Raw genomic sequence first — 20815 nt, 5'->3', positions numbered from 1 at the left:
GACTTCTCTGATAAAAAATATATTTATATAATTCATGTATTATGACCAAGGGGTTTGGGGGTTGGGAGAAAACTTGGGAAAGCTCAGGGGGAAGAACTGACACCTCATAGGGGGTGATTTCTGTTGCTTTTCAATTTAAGATGTATCATTTTGATGATATTTGTTCTGGGCCAATAAATTTTGTTTAGAAACTTTGAGTCCTTGTTCCTCTGTAGCCACAGTGAATGCTTTCATTAACAAGGAAAAAATGCCAGGGTATCTTCCTCTGGCTTATATTTGGCTAGTTTTAACTGTGTTCTTTTGGGGGAGTCAGTGGGGGTGGGGATAATGAAAACAGAACAACTCTCACTTTCAAATGACTGGACTTGATATCATAGTTACCTTTCCAGCATCTTTGACCTAAGGGTCTCCCTTAGGGAATGCGTAAAACAGTTCTTGGGACCATTTCAAGCTTGAGTATCATCTCAAATTTACTTAAAAATAAGGTTGCCTAATGACTTTCTAACACCACTTGATTTGGGTGTTGGCTGGGACAAGAGTTATCAGTAGTAGTAATAGTCTGATCACTTTCTTCCTAAGAAACCGTGGATATCAAGTCCTGTATTACTCCTATGTCTACTGTTGACTTTTAGCTTTCCAAGAGTCTAAAAGATACCATTTAAACGATATACTTAAAGAAACGGGGAAAAACAGAAAGAAAGAGCAAGAATACTGTTTTCGGTCCAGGGGTTGTAGCCCTCCCCCTGCATCCCTGAATAGAGAGAGCACTCTTTTGCCGTCAACTTTCCATGCCTGAGTTTCTCAGGGGGAGATTCAACCTGTACAGCTGGCAGCATTTTGATTTGCTTAAGCTTGTGGGCAGATTTTTATGACAGTAGGCTGTGCAGTTATAGTACAAGGGTGATCCTGACTGAAAGATAAAGTTGGGAACTTTAAAAAAAACACCTACTTCAATTGAAGGGATTATATGTTAATTATGAAAGAATATTATCCATGAATATGACTAAACAGTTACACAGCTTAAGAATGAAATATTTTTATTCTTTTTTTTAAAAATCATTTTATTGAGGGCACGTACAATTCTTTTCACAATCCATTCATCCATCCATTGTGTCAAGCACATCTGTACATTTGTTGCCATCATCATTCTCAAAAGGTTTTCTTTCTACTTGAGCCCTTGATATCAGGCCCTCGTTTTTCTTGATAGGATGTGAAATTTTTTTTTTTCTGTGTAAACTATAATCAGTGTGGTATATGAAATATTTTTGTACCACAAGTTTTATTTGCTTAGATACATAGAAAATCCAGCATTCACTCGGACACATGGTCACCTTATGTACAACAGAATGGAGCTGTGCCACTCTGGGTTACTTTCCCCATCACCAACAAATTGGAGTCCGAGCGTGCAGCGTTTATGTCAGTTCATCTCAACAAGGGTCTCCCTGCACTTGCTCTCCCATCCACTGCCCCACATTTGATGTCCTCCTCTAGTGATTACACCTTCCTAAGGATGTATTGAAAAGCAAGGATGTCACTTTGAGGACTAAGGTATACCTGACCCAAATCATAGTGTTTTCTTGTTCATGCAGATGTCACCGGTCCCACTGCACTGTGATAAAAGACTGCATGTATCTCCTCAGATGTAAAGTGGGTGACCTGTAAGGCTTAAAATTAACATTGAGAGGTTTTGCTCCCTAGTCTAAACTGAGTCATTGTTTATAAAGCATAAGGCACACGTAACCATTTAGCTACAGAAAGGATGAGGTTGTCTGATCCTTGGAAACCGTCTTAGGGGCGGGCCCCTAGTAATTGGAATGGACTTGGTGATACAGTGGTTTCTGATTAGGAAGGTATTAATGAGTACTTTTCTACTAACAGGTGATAGGAACTAGAAACACAAGGAATCCAGGGCAGATGATCCCTTTAGCACCAGAGGTGTGAGTGGTGATACTGGGAGGGTAGAGGGAGAGTGGGTTGGAAAGGGGGAACTGATGACAAGGAGCTACATGTGACCTCCTCCCTGGGGGACAGACAACAGAAAAGTGGGTGAAGGGAGATGTCAGACAGGGCAAGATATGACAAAATACCAATTTATAAACTATCAAGGGTTCATGAGGGAGCGGGGGAGCGGGGAGGAAGGGGAAAAATGAGGACCCAATGCCGGGGTCTAAGTGGAGAGGAAATATTTTGAGAATGATAAGGGCAGTGAATGTACAAATGTGCTTTACACAATTGATGTATGTATGGATTGTGATATGAGGTGTATGAGCCCCTAATAAAACGATTTTCAAAAAGTGGTACCTGTCGTGTTTTGTCGTTGTAAAGTTATAAGCAGCTGCTGTCGTCTGTTTCAACGCACAGTGTACCATGCATTATAGAACACAACACCGCCCAGTCCCGCCTCAGTGAAGCTGTAATGGCGGGCTTATGTTTTGGATAAATGTAGCTCTTTACATTTGGATCTTAAATCTTCCCTAGTATTTAATTTTGAATGCTTCCATTTTGAGGAGTAAGACTGAGCCAGGTTCTTTGGCGGGTAAAACACTGTTCTTGTTGCTCTAATCTCGAGGAACCCTGGTGGCACGGTGGCTACTTCCTTGGCTGCTCATTGCAAGGTGGTTAGTTCAAACTGACCCATGAGAAAACGACCTGGCAGGCTGTCTCCAGAAAAATGATGGACGTAGTTGCCCTCCATCCTGTAGGGTTGCTCTAAGCTGAGATTGACTCCATGGCAAATGGGTGGTGGTTTCTCAATTGGTGATCTCATTCAACCTTTCTCAACCGGGGCGCCTCATCTGAAATACTGAGCAAAGAAAATTAGGTCAGTGACTATTTTATCAATTCTTCCAAGAATGAAACATAACCAGTCCATGCTAGATACCCGTGAGAGGACTTAATTTAACACATACAGTGGATTCCGTAGGATCGGGATGGGCAACTATGGCCCAAGAGCCAATTCCTGACTGCCCCTGTTTATGTACGAAATGCAACGTTTTGGTTTTTTTTTTTACATTTGAAAGAGTTGTTTTAAAACAAAACCAAAAACTAGTATGAATTGATTGTTTGTGGACTGAAAGTCTCAAGTATTTAATATCCGGGCCCGTACAGAAAGAGGTTATTGATCCCTGCGAGCAACTCTGTTGAGAAAGGCTGAACTAAAGAAAGGAAGCATTTTATTGTATTTACTATCAGGTTGGGGATACAGTAGGATAATAGAAAAATTCTTCTTATTACTAAGATTACTGACTTGTATTGTCCCATTATTGTAATGTTTAATTCAAGGGAATATTCCAGGTCATATAGACCTATTTGCTATTTGTTTTCCTCCATATAAAGTTTAACCATTGAGTTCTGTGGGAAGTTGTATTTTTCTGTAGTTCATAATGAAAGTGACTGATACCTTCGATGTGTGTTTGTTGTGTGTGTGCAGATGCATTTGAATTTTTTCTTACTTTCTAGAGCAAGGAAAAATGGGACGAATTTTAGAAATGAATATAAGACAGGACAGTGGAGAACATTCATTGCTTTATCAGTTTTTAACAAATGAAATGGCCATGTCTCTAAGAGAACGAAAGTGAATAATGAGTGTTAAGTGTCAGATATAATCACATTGGTTCCTTGTTCGGAGTAAGTGTCTTTACCCGATAATTAACATCTCAGGTACTTTGTCAGCAGTAAGAAGAATAGTACTTAATCAAAACTACATTAGCGGTATATCATTAGCATATGAAATAAGCTCTACCAAATGCCGCATAACGACTTGATTTCATGGGGGAGGTGCCGTTGGCCACAAAACATGTATGGGTAAATTGCACATTTTTCAGGGGGAAAAAAGACCAATAGGTGTTATTTGGACTTCACTGCCGGTGTCCTTTATCTTCATATTTAATTCATTATTCAGTTATAACAGAGTTGGTTTAGTTTAGTTTTCTGGAAAATGGCAGACATTAGCCCCCTTCACCCCCAAGTCTTTCTTGCCAGTAGACTTAAGGCTTTGTGCAGACAGACCAGCTGGAGCTCCCTGAAACGCAGCCTTTAAGTTTCACTCACCTGCTGGCAGGACTCAGTGGCTTCCCGCTAGGCTCACCAGAACTTTCAAGGAAAGGTAAGTCAGAAGAGTTGGGTGGTCAGGCAAAGCACCCCTGAGCACTGCGCTGGCTTTCGGTCTGAGTGAGAAGAAGGGGAGAAAGGCCGCACTGACGAGGAAGGAATGAAATTCGTCTGTGCAAGGAGCGGCACAGGGAGTTAGGAAGCGGGGTTTTTCAAAATGGCCTCTGGGTCCTTGGGGGGTGAGCCTGGAGGATTTATTTGGGACGGTCAGATCATCGGGTGCACACTGTTTCATGACTCGGAATTGCTCACCACGCCTCTTTGGACAATGGCAATTTAAGAACTAAAAGAAACTTTGCCATTTGTCGCCTTCCTGACTTAGGTCTGTTGTCTTCTTCACCTCCACCCGACTGGAATTCGCTCATGAAAAAAAAAAAGTTTTCAAGTCAATTATTTTATAAGGATCACTTTCAGTTCTAAAATATTATGGCCCTTTAAAATTGCTAAATACACTATTTGAGGAAATATGACCACTTTTGTACATGTGTTCAGATTTAAGTCCTGAATGTCAATCATCTGAATTAGAGAATTGCAGGTTTGTTAAATTGTTTGCTAAATGAACAAGGACTCTTAATTTCCACTAAGGAAATGCTTGATGTTTACATTGATACATATTATTCATTTTTGTTTGTGGAAATATAACAGTATTTAGTAAAAATTGAACTACTGAGTTCATGAAGACATTTCACCTTGTAATTTCAGCAGTTTTTCCCCCTTTATTTGAACATTTCTTTGTCACACATTGTGCTTTGTTACCACAAGCAGCTTTCAGCAACGTTTCCACAGATCAATGAAGTACAACTTGAGAAATCTGCCACCGACTAAGATTCTCGTCAGTGCTGTTGGCCTGGCAGGGGATGAGTGGAGATAGGGTTGCAAAATTGCAATTCAGGTAATGGTGATGAACTTGGAGGGATTAGTTCACAGCAAAATGTTGAAGAGTTGTTTTCTCTGGAACTAATTTGGAAAATGGAAATATGAAACTATTTTGAGTTAAATAAAAAAACGATGCCCCACCTGCCAGGGAAGGTACATTAAGATAATAAAAACAGCTCTTTGTGAAGAGCCTGACGGGCACGGCCATCCCCCTCGACGTGGAGCCCAGCGGCACCATCGAGAATGTCCAAACTAAAAGCCAAGACAAGGAGGGCATTCCCTCGGACCAGCAGCGTTGGATTTTTGCTGGTAAACAGCTGGAGGATGGCCGCACTCTCAGACCACAAGGAGGAGTCCACCCTGTACTTGTTGCGGCATCTGCACGGAGCCACCATTGAGTCGTCCCTGCACCAGCTGGCCCAGAAATACAGCTGTCACAAGATGGTCTGCCACAAGTGTTCTGCTGGTCTTCACCCCCATGCAGGTAACTGCCACAGAAGCGTGGCCACACCAACAACCTGCGTCCCAAGAAGAAGGTCACACAAGGGCCCCTGTGGACCAGTTCTCCTGGCTCCTGCCGGTGGGGTTCTCCTGAGCCTAATAGCCCTGGCCCCTCAATAAAGTCTCATTTTCATTGACCTGAAGCAAAAAAAATAATAATAAAAACATCAGTGAGCACTTTGAAATCCCCATCCTATCTTGTTAATGTGACATATCTGCTCATGTATGTTGGGTGCATCATGGTATTCCACGCAAAGCTAAATGTTATGCCCATTTGCTTCTTTCACATACAACTCTCTCTTTCGCTCGCTCTTGCTCCCCCCCACCATTTTACTTTTCAGAGCATATTCTTACTTGTTTATGAATTGCTCCAAGGAAGGTGATAGAGTATAAAAACTAATGATACCTGTATTAGCTCCCAATAAAATGGTTTTGGGGGAAAAAAAACAAAACTAGTGATGAATATCCGTTCATCCCTACACACACATACATACACTCTGATGATAGGATTTTTTCTTTTACTTTAGGAAATGAGAAGTGGATTGTTGGATTCATTAGATACCATTATTTTAGATTGCCCTCTAATCTCCTCTCTTGTCCTTTCTTAGTATTTGTCAAAATTAAAATAGCTTGCTATCGACACTCTCAGGCGCCAGTATCATTTTCTTGGGATCATAGACTGTTAAAGCTGGCAGGACCCAAGAGATAATTGTCCTTAGTTCTAAGAAGATTGCACTGGGTAATTCTTTGCAATATAATTTGATTAAATTTGTTCGGAGTATAGAGTTGATTAAAGGGGAAAATGTTAAAGGAAAATTGTTCTGCAGAAGCATTCTCATTCAGAATAAGAAGGGTCAATCGGCGTAAAATCCTACTTTTCCAGTGTTAATTTTCTAAAAGAACTCATGGTATTAATAATTTAGTGATGGGCTTATAAGTTTCAAACCTATTGATTTTAATTGGTGTCCTGCCTCTAGTAGGAAGATAGGCAGTGAGCAAATCAATTTTGTTTTAATCCAATGCATTTCAATAAGTGTGCTATGGATTCACCATAACATCACCCAGGATAGTTGGATATTTGCAGCGAAGGACCACTGCCTTAGAATCTATCCAAAGGTGTTTATTTCTGAAAATATTAGAATGTCTGGCATCCTATTATTTTAAAAGTGAGGCTCTTGGTGTCAGTAATCAAAAGGACGCAGTGTGAGTTTGATGAAATAATGGTGTGAATAAATTAGGAGACCTGTTATGTCATTAGCAGGATACTTGTCTTCTTTTCATTGTATGGCCTTCCCACACACACACTTTCCAAATGAATATTTTATACTTAGGGTTTCTTATCAGTCCCAGGCCATATTCATGAAACATCTTGTCAAGTAGTAAACCCTTTAATTTTAACATTAATGCTTATGGTTAAATCAGACCCCTGATTGAATTTGTATTTCTATAAGTGCTTAGCCCAACTAAATGAAAAGAAATGTGCAAAAGAGTACTCCTCCAACTGTGGCTTTTTGAGAGGCATTTAATCTTTGTATTAAAGTTTGAACTCATCCTCGACTCTTCAGGGCAGACAGTAGCCATATGGCTTTGGTTAGGAGGGATGTGGCTTCCAACTCATATTTGCATATACCTCTCATATGTACACTGTGTTTTATGGCTCCTCCCAACTCCTTCACTGACTATGAATTCCAAAAAACAAAACACAGCACCATCAAGTTGATTGCAATGCATAGTGATCCTATAAGGCAGGACAGAACTGCCGCTGGTGGGGTTGAACTGCTGACCTTATAGTTAGCATCCCAACCCATAACCACTATACCATCAGGGCCCCATGTTATTTGAAGAGCAAACTGAAAGAACACTCCAGTAGAAAGAGGGTGTAATGGCCACTTAGGCAGAAAACTGTCCTCTTAACTTGAAGGCTATCTTCATTCTAACATTTGGCACTGGATTCTTTTATGTTAGCATACCTTCGAAAGTTTTTATTATGTTGACCTCATGGGTGAGTAGAGATTGACTTAGAATTTCATAACTATCTTAATGAACATCCTTTAATTATTGACTATTACCTCCCTTGCACCAAATGTTAGAAATCAAATTGCAAACAAATGATCACCTCATGACAGTGATGTCTTCTTAGGAGGTTTTCCAGGTAGACACACGGCAAACATCTGAGGGCTATTATAGCGTGTAAAAGCCCTGTACTGGATGCTGTGAGGGTACCTGACTCTGTTTGAGAAAACCCCGTCCTGATGGGAGCTTACTGTCAAAGATAGGTAGGTCATGGCAATAAGAGGATGCAAGGAGCATGTGTCCTCTAATGGAGACACAAACAAAGGGCTGTGGGAAGGTAGGAGAGGAAGCAACGGATTCCCGCTGGAAGGTTGGAAACATGTATTTTGTAGAAATTAAACATGCTTCGGTTTGCAGAGATAGAGGCGAGGCAGCTTATTGTTGATTGAAAGAATAGCATGAGTTAAAAGTTCAGAAACAACAAAGTAGAGTCTTTCCCCCCAGTGGGATCATTGCGTTTAAGTTTGAATGTCTAAACTATTCTACTGAAACATTGGGCTTAAGACATAAACTATCCCTGGAATTTTCCCTTTGGGCACTTAGTTTGCCTGGTGTTGAAGTTCTGTTTATGGTCATTACTTTCTGAATGAATTTACAATTATAGGAGAGAAAAACTAATAAAACATAGGATTCCATATAAGCGAAACTTCTGGCTCTATGTGATTTCCTTAGGGGTAGTCTCATATATTTTAGGGTCTAGTCATGTGAGGAATGAGAAATCATTGTGGACAGGGAGTCTCTCGGATGCTCTCTATCCACTCCTGCCTCACTGTTCTATCAGAAGAGTTGAGACTTAATGTAATTTAGCAGTGATTCTGTATTTTGTACCAGAATATTGAGGTACCAAGTACAGGTACTCTATGTTTAGATATAGTACCGCATTGACTCAATGGCAGGAAGTTTGGTTTGGTTCTGTTTACAAGCGAGGATGGCAGATTCTCTCATGTACTTTGGACATATCAGAGAACCCAATTCTGGAGAAAGACAACATGCTTGGTAAAGTAGAACTCAAAACTCCCTTCCATTGAGCCAACGCTGATTCAGAGTGACGCCCTGTGGGTTTCTGATACTCCAACTATTTGTGGGAGTAGAAAGCCCAGTGTTTCTCCCACTGAGCTGTTGGTGGGTTTGAACTACTGACCAGACCCAATTGCAGCCCAGCATGTAACCACTACTCCTGGTAAAGTAGAGGGCTGTAAAACAGAAAAAGAGGAGTGCTGTCAGGGAGCTCGATTGACACAGCGACTACCCCCATGGGCTTGAACCTAGTAATTGGGAGGATGGAGCAGGATGGGGCAAGGTTCTTTCTGTTATACATAAGGTTGCTATGAGCCAGAACCAGCTTGATGACACCTAACAGCAACAACAATATCTTTTTCACTAAAGCCATGTGTGCTCATGTAAAGTCGACCATGTGGTCACTGCTAACATCCCTTACTTGAGTGATTACTTCAAAGCTAGGGTGGGTTACTGTGTGAGTATGGGGCAGCAGAGGAGGAGAGACACTCGGCCTCTAATGTCACCAGTTTACCCCATGTCAGGACCATTGAGTCTACCTCTCTCATTCCTCATACAGATGACAAAGCTGCCACGTAATTGCTGACTGCTTGTAATTTCCAGGATCAAGTAAATTAAGCCAAGTTCACCTGACCTTTCTGCTCTCCCTCCCTCTGTAATACTTATGAAAAAAACAGAGCTCCTTCCAGGTTTTCTTTGGAATGGCCGTGAGGTCAAAGAGATGTGAGCTAAATGATGCAATGAGATTTGAATCCTGAAACTGAAGCATATTATATTGGGCAAATCTGCAAAAGCCTTCTTTAAAGTGTGAAAAAGAAATAAAGATGACACCTTAAGACTAAGGTGTATCTAACCCAAGCCATCATGTTTTCAGTAACCTCATGTGCTTATGAAACCTGCACTGTGAGTAAGAAAGATCAAAAGAGAATGGAGTTATTGGAATTAGGGTGTTGCCAAAGAACATTGACAATGCCATGGGCAGCCCGAAGAACTAACAAATTTGTCCTGCAGAATTACAGTACTTAGAGCTGAGGCAGACTTATTATCAGGAGAAACCTGTTCCTTCAGAAGGACATCAGAGGTGGACTAACACAGTGAATGCCAACCGTGGGCTCAAACCGGAAAACATGTGAGGATGGTGGAGGACGAGGCATTGTTTCCTTCTGTGTACACGGGTCGCTATGAATTGGAACTGACTTGATGGTGCTTCACAATAGCATTTATTGAAATGGTAACCTGGACTTTTAGTTTTCTTGAAAGAAAAATGTGATTGTTTATAGGATAGTTCCTTCCTCTTCAATTTGGATATAATTAAGAGCTTAAGGGAGCTTCAGACACTAGAGTTAGTAAGAAAGATAAAATCAGTTATTTCCTTTAACTTATGGAGACTTAGACACAAAGATAACTTACTGAACAAAATAATCACATTTTGAACCTCGATTAAAATACAGGAATTCAAAGCCATCCATAGCTGGTAAATGGAGCTAATACAATGTTGCCTGTTGGGGTTTGGTTCCCTTTGTAGGATTTCTAAGATGGAAAAAATTATAGGTAAATTTCCTCTCAATCTTTTTGTATTCCATTTTTATTTTTAGACTATATTGGAAAGTGCTAATAGAATCAAAGACATGTCTTGTTCTTCTTTTCCAAACGAAACAAAGCCTGGTTATCATCAGGTAGTTCTAACTCATAGCAACCCTATCTTCCAGAGTAGAGCTGCTCATAGTTTCCCAGTCACCTTTCACAAGCAGACAGTCTTCTTTCTCCCTCGAAGCAGCTGGCGGATTCCAACCACCCATTGTAGGGTTAGCAGCCAAGCCCTCTGGTGTCACCAGAGTATCTTCACCTACTTCTTGAGCCAATGATCAATGGCACTGTCTGACATCCATCAGTAAAGAGCTGCTTTCGTCACCTCCTAGTGGCTCGCAACCTTCCTCATGCTGGGACCCTCTAATACAGTTCCTTATGTGGTGACCCTCAACCATCACATGATTTTTGTTGCTAGTTCATCACTGTCATTTTGCTACGGTTATAAATCGGGCATCCCCTGTGAAAGGGTCGCTCCACCAGGGGTCGCGACTCACAGGTTGAGAATCACTGTCCTAGAAGCTGTCCTACTTGCTTGGTTCTTTTCCTCTTTATCTGAGCTTGAGTCCAAAGAAGAATGCAAATTAGGAGGCAGAAGAAGCTCTTCTACCTAGTTTGAGTAGGAGGAATTAAGATGAAGGAATGTTATCAATTATTCTTTTGTGCTTAAAGTCGACTCAAGATTATTAATCAGGAGCAATTCCTCAGCCAGCTATGTCATTCATTCAGCGATGTCAAAACTTTTTGTAATAATTTCAATGAAGTGACCCTTTACTCAAATATTTGCATTCTAAGGATTTCTGCTAATGAGGGACATTTAAAACTAGGAATAATGAAATAAAAGGAAGATTAAAAAAAACATACAAATTTGCTTTTACTTCTGCCAGATGAGCCCATTTTTCTTGTTGCTTTGCACAGTACAGTTTCCACTGTTGCCACAGCAGTACAGAGCAAGATGAACGGACTGTGTGAGACCTCTGACTGTAGGGTTTGCCTTTATGACCCAGGCTGCTGGGCTTCTTCCTCATCCATCTTGAAACTGCTTCTTACGCGGGCGAGTAGACATGGACTCAACTGTTAGTTGATAAAATGCTGTCTGTCTACTACAAGGAAGCCCCAGGTGGTTGTAAAGACAGGTCTGACTGCATTTTATTTGCATCGTCATGGACACATAAAATGTGACCATACTGCTTATGTTGGGAAGGTGAGTTCAAAAAGTTGTGAGAGAGAGGTGAAAACGTGTGAGTGTTCCATCAGAAATAGGTCGACAGAGAACATTTTCTCTAGGCACTTCTATAAATATTTTGAGCTCCTATAAACATGGAAATACAAAATGAAATGACTGATGACCTAAAGAAATTTGACCTCTCACCCAATTCTTCATGTTTAACAGGAAACATATACAGACATCCTTACTTTTTCCTTAGTTCTTATTCTGTCATTTATATAATATATTGAAGCTAAGTATTTTACCACAGAACCATAAATCACAGAGGTCTCTAGGAATCCCATAAAATTTTAGCAAACACTTGTAATATGAACCCGAGGTTGTTCAAAGTAGAGAAATACGCTGCTAACAGCACTTCTTCGAAAGTGTCCAGAAATGTAAGGGAGTTCTATTTTCTCCTTCTCGCTATTGAAGTAATAGCATTCACAGTGGCTTGACTATTTTGATGCCCTACAGAAAACATAGCGCAAAATTAACTCTCAGGGCTAAATGTTGTTTCTATGCTTCTATAGTTTCATCAATTTCAGAGTCTTTTTTTTTTTCTTCTTCCTTAAGCAGAACTGAAAACCGTAGTGTTTAGTGTTGCTGAATCCTACAATAAATCACTGATAAAGCTGGAATTGGAGCTGTTGGCTCCCTGACATTGAATCCCTTAGGAATTGTGATATGGAATACCACCATTACCTTGCCTCCCACACTCTACAGGCTAGCCCATTTCCAGTCTAGTCAGTGCCATTGCGGGAAATGGGCTGCGTGTGTGTGTGTGTGTGTGTGTGTGTGTGTGTGTGTGTATATAGTAACCTTGCCAAAAAGTCAAGGTTAATTACAGTCACTTCTCTTGTAAGATTCTCATGAATTATTTGATAGTTGTGTGTATGTGTGTGGTTAAAAAGTATAATAATATCACTAAAAATAAGAAAGTTCTATTTACATTTTCAGATCTGTAAATGTGGAGATATTATAAAGTTGGTATTGGCTAATTGTGTGATCCGTTTGTCATGGAAAATGTTTGCTTTATAGCGCAGTAGAGTATAATTTTAGTTACCAAAAAGTATCCAAACTCTAGTGAAAAAAACCTTAGAGTCAGGATTCACGTTTGACGTATCTGACACCTTGTCTTTGAACAATTCATAAACTCTCTAGGCGACAGTTTTCTTGTAAAAAATAAATTGGGGATCAGATATTTGCTAAGTTCCTGTATAACCCAAAGAGTCTCTAATTGTTTTAATTCCAGGGTTTTTATTTGCCTTCTTTATTTCTCTCTACCTCTACCCTCTTCCAACATGAATGATGGCCTCAAGTTTCATAGCCGCCATTTGTGGTAGTATCAGCCTCGGACACAGGAGGCAAATAATATACGGTTGAAGACTGTGACTGCTTTAGTTCTAGCCAGGCCGAAGTCATGTTTGTTTGAGTATTTTCTTGTTAGTACTGTTATTTGTGTTCATAGAACCAGTGCCACCCATAGAGACCCCATGTGTGCAGAGTAGAACTGCCCCATAGGGGTTTCAAAGCTGTGACCATTAGGGAGCAGATTGACAGACCTGCCCTCTGTGAGTTTCAGGACTTGTTTTCACCACCCAGGGTCTTCATGGGTCACAGATAACACTTTAAAATAGAATATCCTGTGGTCCTGAATGCAATTGGTACTAAGAAGTAAGTGGTTGCTGATTTTAAATCCCTCTCCCCTTCACACCATTCTAGCTGTAAGCACACTCAACAGACTGTTTAGGCAGTGTTCATAGGGCAAATGTGAAATCTAATCATAGACAATCATAATAAAACAGTAATTCACCGTGAGGCTCATGAAACCACTAGAGGATGGCGTTTATTTCTATGTACTCGACTTGTTAGATGACAGACGTGATAAACATGGTTGTAATCCAGAAAAAATATTTCGTCTCTTTAAAAAAAATGCTGCTGAATGAATTCTAAGTCCCAGCAACCCTATAGGCTGGGGTAGAACTGTCCCATGTGCTCTCCAAGGCTGCCATCTTCACGGGAGCACACTGATCACGTCCTTCTCCCTCCCCGTGGCTGTGAGGTCAGGCTTTTCCTTAGCAGCTGAGCTTTTCACTACTGGACGGCGAGGGCTCCTCTCTTCTCTAGCTTGGGAAAATGAATCTGTACCATTTGAATAGGCAGCCGACTTGGTGTCTCTCTGGTTGTCTCCAGTATATTTGATTAGGCCAACGCGATTCGTTCCTGTCCATGAGTAATTGTAAGGACACGGTGTTGCTCCTGGTCCCTCCTGGTGCTTGTGTACTTGAGGTGAAGGGAGTAGATGGGACCCGTAGTGCAGTCTTGGCTCATCATTTCCTGTACACCCTCCTCATCAGTGAGTAGGTCAAAAACACTGGCTAATCATTGTAAAGTTTCAAAAAGTACCTTGTTATTCATGTTAAGATTTAGAATTCCTTATTGATGGTTTGCACTGCGAAGAAATGCCTCTTGTATTTAGAAACTGGATTTTTTTTATAGCTGAGAGTGTTCCTAGTACGAACCGCATAAAGCATGAAACATAATTTGAGCTCAGCTTTGCTCAGCTTGGTTCTAGCTCTTTAAAAATAAAATTATTGTGATTGAGTGGATTTAGTTCTTCAAGGTTCTTTCAGGCCACCTGAGGGCAGTCACTCCTGGTCAGATCTGCTGAGGGCTGCCTCTCTTCTGTTGTTTCATACTCAGCCCCAGACCTCTTATGTAGCCCCCGCCCCCAGATTCAGAGACATTAGATTCTGTATTTGTAGATATTTCTCACCTATGATTCTCTACGTCTTCATTCTCATACAGTCCCAAAGCTAATTCTAATGTCTGTATTCTCATAGAATCCCAAAGCTATAACTCTGATTTATTTTTCTCCGTGATCGTCTTGTTTCTACTGACCACTTAATCTTTCTTTTTCTTTTCCTTTGCTTGTTCTTTTGGCTGTTGGTGAGCAGAACATGTGCCAACTCCGCCGTTTTTGCTTGGACCACCTAGTGTCATTGATGACATTCTTCCGGTTGCGTAACTATTCGCACTTTCCTTCTCTGAGTTGTTCCTCGCGCGTTACTGTAAATTCACTGCTCCCAAGGGTTCCCATCTAATGGTTTGAGTTGCAGTTATCAATTTGATCCCATGTTGATAGTTCTTAAAAGAGCAGAATGCTCAAGACAGACCAATTTTTACTAGGTAGGCTTAACGATGATTTAGTTTTAATGAAGAACACTTCAGGGATTTTTTTTTTCAAGGGTCAAAAAATATCAGGGCAGTAGTTTCAGCGGTTCATCCAGTGTTCATGAATCCAGGAAGCCTAGAATTCAAAAGAAGTTTAAACTGTGCTCTGCATTTCCCGATTTGGATCAGGATATGTCTATGCAGTTTTTCATCAAAATGTTCTGTATAGGAAAAGCCAGGCACCATCTGGTTCTTTCGGTCTTGTGGCAAAGGAGGCAGTTACTCATGGAGGTAATTAGCCATACATTCCAATTATCTTCTAGTTCCTGATTTTTCTTCTTTCTTTGCTGGGCCAGGCCAAGAAAGACCAATTATTGTGGCTTGGGTTGCTGCTTACCAGCTTTCAGACCCCAGGCACTATGCACAGTACAAAGAGGTCGAGTACAAACACTGAGCACATTAGCCTAATTAACTGGGATGTCCCATGAAATCTGGATTCTAACCACCAAACCAAGGTAGCAAATCCCAGGAAGTTTGGGGTTCATAAACAACCTCATTGTCGTCGTTTTTGGCTTAAAATGTTTATCGTACAGCTTTGCCCAAGTCAACCTCTCGCAGGTGTACATTACTGACAGCCATTATAGTGGTCAGCTGTGCAACTTCACTCTTATTACGATTTCCCATCGCTAGTAACACATCATTCCGCACTGCTAGTAAACTTTGTCCATGGACATCTGCCATTTCTTGTCTTTTATATAAGTGATGTTGTACAATATCGGTCCTCTTGTAATTAACTTATTTCGTTCAGCATAATGTCCCCTCCACAATTTGGCGACCTTTTCTGTTACATGTATTCTAGATCTAAACTTTTACTCTGTCATTGTTGGCTGTTACCTGAGTCAAAACTCTTTTACCAACCACAGCACACTCTAATATTATGTGGTCTCTTTTGGGAACAAAAATGTTCAATAAAACATCAATAAAGAATTATTTGTGTTTGGATAAATAAAATTTTTCTAATCTTTATTCGAAGGTAGTAATTCTAGAGATGAATACCTAGCAGACGTACTACAGCCTTAATTTTTTAAAAATAGATGTGTATATAACCAAGTTACCTTGGTTCTATTTTAATCTCCCAATTGTTCATTTCTGTTGTACAGGGTTAGAAGAGAGTCACATTCTTGACTGGGAACAATAGGGTAATTAGTTTCTTGTCATCCTAGAGACAAATTTGAGGTCTGTTTGGTGAGTAATTCCCAATGCTGAGCTCAACTTGGGTGTCAGAACAGCTATGGAAGAATCACTTGGGGTCTCTTTTCAAAAGTGCTGAGCTCCAGGCTAAGAGATTCTGAATCAGTAGGTTTGCAGTGAGGTATATTTTAGGAAAAAACTGTACAATACTTCTAATATATATAGCATGGACTCGCAAGCACGAGAGAACTTTTAAGTGTTCTTCTAGCCCTCTCTTCTATGATTTATGAATATGCAAAAGTCTTAGGACTTTTCTGCAGGGGACAAGAAAAATGGCCACCTTACATCCATCCCTGCACCCCACCCCAGCCCACCCCACCCCTTCCTAAAAGCATTTATATTCTCACTAGTATAAGCCATAGTTTTTGTTGCTTAATGATATTAATGCCTTCTATCTTTGGCTTCAGGAGAAAGACGAGACTTTGTGCTACCATAAAGAGTAACAGTCTAAGAAACGCCCAGGGGGTAGTTCGGCCCTGTCCTGTAGGATCATGTGAGTTAGCATCGACTCAATTGCAGTGAATTTGGTTTTGGGATTTGGGCTATGACTTCAATTTGTAACAATGTACTTGTAGCTGGAGCTTCCACATGCAAATAAGAGGATAGATCAAGAAGGTCAAGGGGTAAGGTGAATGCCTTTGCATTTTTCATAGAGCTATTTTCACAGGGTGTACACAAATCATATACCATTTGTTATGAATCAACATGAAAATTTAGCAGTTCTTCCTATTTGTTACACAGCTTGCAGTTCCTTTCTGGGTTACAGTTTAAGGAAGGTAATGCAAACACATATAATAGTAATATTTAATTTTACTGTAGACCCATTATTTAGAAATTTCAATATTCTTAAAAAAATGTTTGATTTCAGCATGAAGAGAGCTGACTTGGCTTTCTTTGAGGCTCTGAAGGGCAGTGAGAATTATTGAGCAAACAGCTTTTGGTGTATATGTATATATACATGCATATATGTGTATAGATAGGTATACATCCACACACAGAATGATTTCTATCAGATTATGGGAACAGACAGCTGAGTCACTGGCTTTTCAGTGACCATCCTTGTGGATAACAGACCAATGCTTAACCCATGGCACTACCATGACTGTTTTATATACTCTTTTAATTGTATTCCTTGAGATTTTTTACACATTTGGAGTATTTACTTTTTGCCTAAAAATTTAAAAAGCAAAAAATTGAAAGGCATTCTGTCTTTATATGTACTTGGGACACATTGGTTTAATAGACTGGAGCGCTAGTGAAAGGGACAATTTGGGGATTAGCTATCATGGCTTTGGAGTCCCTCGGGTGTAAATGGTTGTCACACTCAACTCCTCACAGAAAAATTGGAAGTTTGAATCCACTCAGAAGCACCTTGGAATAAAAGGCCTGATGGTCTACTGTTAAAAACCCTGCAGAGCCCATTACTAGTCTGACGCACATGAGTCACCATGCGTCAGAATTGATCATTACTTTGTTTCCCTTTCTAAGCCAGTGATGGAACAAGCCCAAACCTGTTGAGTTGCTCCTTACTCGTAAAGATGCTGCAGAATCGGGCAGAGCTGCCGCTCATTGCCAACGCTGGGCATTTGAAGAGAAGCCACCACCGCGTATTTCTCCTGCAGAGGGTCTGGTGGCTTCAAACCACTGACCTTGCCGTGTACCACTTAACGTCTGCCCCACCACGACGCCTACAATCAGGGATATGAGAGTTGGTAAATAGAACAGTGATCTCTATCCCTCAGGTAGTTAAGAAGGTGAGGCCGCAGCTTTGAAAACTTGTTTTTATGACTCCTTCCACGGTTTTCGACCCTAAAGAAAAGGGTGGGGAAGTACAAACATTGCATAAATAACTTTTTCTGTTTCCGACTTGATATTCTTGAGTTAAAATCTCCAACTCTAGGATGTGTTGGGGTTCACTTCGGAACTTCTTTAAAATGCAAAATGTCACTTGGTTTTGAAGTCTTTGATTTACACACTGTCGGGAACCCATTTATCATAGAAAGCAAGGAACAGCTGTAGCCTCCCTGGGGTAGATTGTTCTAGTCATCTCCTTTTGAAACACTCATTAGGAAGATTAGGGTTTAATCTTTGTTTGCCGCAACATATGATTCATGTTATAAAGTTAATGAGTGTACTTCCCCAGCCAGAATGTGTTATCAGTTTCAGTTTTAGGGATATTTCCAAAATTTAGATTAACATTGCAGCTGCAGCATAACAACACTGAATTTCGGAAGTTAGAAGGAAGCAAATGCACCACTCCGATATTTGGTGGGTATCTTTGCCACAGGATACCGGAAAAGCAACAATCACCCCCCAAAGTCGGATGAGGTAAACTGCAGGCTAGCCCCCCAAGGTTATAGTAATCCCTGCAGTGTCTTGTAAGAAAGGACTCCAAGGAAATCCGTAATGATGGCACTCAACATCTTGAGAAAGCAGGGTATCGAAATGTGAGCATTAAAGAGATATTTGCTACCTACAGGAAGACTAAACTAGTTTTCAAACGGTAGATGGGAAGTTCCAGGTGTATTTGTCCCATGTGGGACAGGTGGTGGCTAGAGATACACAAGTAGCTTAGGACATCAAAGAGACTATTACAGGAAATGTCATCTTTCAGACATGGAAAAATCCAATCAGGGAGAACGGGGAAGCTTAGAAGGCAAGCAGATTCTATATACACTGTATTTTCAGTAGGCTGAAAGGGAAATTGGTGAAATTCTTTAAAAGTGGGTTCATGTTTATAAGTTACCACAAAAGGAGGCAGCTCACTGAAATAGTAGTGGGTGTATTTGGTAATCATAATTCAAAAGACTTGATCAGAGACAAATCATAAAGCTATTTGGAATATGCTAATTCCATAATCGTCTTTTGAAAGTGACGGCTAGGTAAACTAGGCTGACTGGTAGTAAATAAACGGATATTCTAGGTCTGATTGACAACTTCTATGTAGACAGCTCACTAGAACTAGATAGCATACACCCATTTTTTAAAACACTCAAACTAAAGTTTTAGGTCTAGCTTCATAGAGCACTTATGTCTGACTTAATAAAGTGCCTTTTCAGGAAGATTGGAAATCTTGAGTTTCTACTTGATCGGTTGTAAATCTTCATCAATATTAGTTAAAATGATGATATAAAAATAAATTCATCAAAGTAAAATTTTAATGGGAAATTGTACACCTACTCCTCACTTATCAACTATCTCACTGACATTTCCCAAATGACATACTATACAGGAGGCTACGGTGACAACAAGGCAAAGTGAGGGGCAGCTACGGGATGCCCTTCTCCTGTTTGTCCACCATGTCTCAGTCTGGCCCGGGAGGATGGAGGGTGATGGCAAGATAATGTGAGGTCATGGGCAGGTTGTGGGCCTGGGACAGGTTTTTTTCCTTTTGTTAAAGGTCCAAATTTTCCACATTTGTTTGTGTTACTTTAGGTACGTAGTGTGTTTCTGTTTGTCCATTTCCTTTAGAATTTGTTTATTTGTTGGAGTGTAGTTCTTCACAGTATTGTTTTCGTCCTTTTTAAGTTGGTTCTGTTGTGATGCCTCCTCTCTGATTTCTCATTCATGTTATTTGCATCTTCTCTTTTTCGTTAGATGTATCAGTGGTATGTTGATTTTATTAATCTTTTCAAAGAACCAACTCCTAGTCTATTTGTTTTTCTCTATTGCTTACCTGTTTCATTTATTTCTGTCCTAATCTTGATTATTTTGTTTCTCCTAGTGATTGTTAACATATTTTGCTTTTCTTTTTCTAGTTGCTGCAGATGTTTGGCTTAGCTGTTGTTTATGACTTTTCTTTTTTGAAGTGTGCATTTATTCCTTTAAATGGACCTCTGATTTTGGTATGTTGTGTATTCATTCTCATTTGATTCAAGTAAATAATTTTTTGCCCTATTATCCAGTCATTTTTGGCAGGGTACTTACTATTCAGTGTCCTTGTATTTGATTTTTCATTTCTTTGAATTCCTTATCGGGTAGTCCTAGTGCTGCTTCTTCTTTCGAGCACTTGCGTGAAGCACTGTCATATTTCTTTTGTGATGTGAGATTGTTGTCTCTGTAGCATTGTAGGGGTGTCGTGTTTGAATGTCATTAGTGATTGTGGTTGGTTTGTTTTGCTCAGGTTTTCTTTTGCCTTGATTTGTCTTGCTGTACCTTAGTGAGGCAGGCGTGCTATTGGGGTGGCAGTGTTTAGGCACTTACCACCTGTCTCTTGGCGGATACAATAGAAGATGAGAGAGACTTCTCTGTTTGCTGTTTGAGTAGAGCAGCGGAGGGCAAGTGTGGCTGATCAGTTGGTGCACAGTGAGTGGTGCCCCCTGCACCCATGATGGAGCTGGGCAGTGTGGACACTTCTGCAAGTGGGTATGCTGGAGCCGTTCACTCAGGAAGCCAATTATCACATTGCTGCCCTGATTGGAACACTGCTTGCAAAAATTCAAAATGGCCTCCTTGTGTCGATCCAGTTAACAGTGTGACACTTCATTTATCCCTTTGTTTTCATTTTATTTCTTATTGTTATAACTTATTTATGCTTTTTTAGATATCCTTCTGAGAGTTTAAAATGTCCAGAAGAGTAAGAGATAGACAGGTTTCCTCAATTCTTCACAGAACTGTATGTCTAAACCAGTAGTGCTCTTAAGTGAGGTCCCCAGACCTCTCTGCTTTTCTCTTATTTGGTTTAGGGATATTTAAGATGATAGTAAGATTTAATTTTAAAAAGATTTAATTAAACTACAGAGACTCTTTTCCAAAATAAGGTCACACCTCTTGGTGGTTAGGATTTAGAGATATCTTTTGGGGGACCAGTATTCAGCCCACTACATTTAATATAGCTGTTCTCTCATTATTGCTACCCTTCCATTAATGTGCAAATGGAGCACAAACAAAATTCGCTGAATGATGGAATTGTGAGTGTGAATGATCCAATAGACTATGGACTATTTTGGATAGCAGCTGTTCTAACAAAGCAATTTTTATGTATTTCTAAAATGTATTATTGTCTTATGTAATTTA

At 40.2% G+C, this 20815-nt stretch overlaps 1 protein-coding gene across 1 annotated transcript in view; it reads left to right on the top strand.

The window, feature by feature from the left end:
• STK26 (serine/threonine kinase 26) overlaps positions 1 to 20815 on the top strand; it is a 66035-nt gene that overhangs the window by 17686 nt on the left and 27534 nt on the right. The window lies entirely within an intron of this gene.

This window comes from Echinops telfairi, unplaced genomic scaffold (assembly GCF_000313985.2).
Source record: "Echinops telfairi isolate 266 unplaced genomic scaffold, ASM31398v2 ScPeMD7_20;HRSCAF=75, whole genome shotgun sequence".
Taxonomy (NCBI): domain Eukaryota; kingdom Metazoa; phylum Chordata; class Mammalia; order Afrosoricida; family Tenrecidae; genus Echinops; species Echinops telfairi.
The sequence above is the reverse complement of the archived record's forward strand: the minus strand, read 5'-3'. Positions and strand labels throughout refer to the sequence as shown.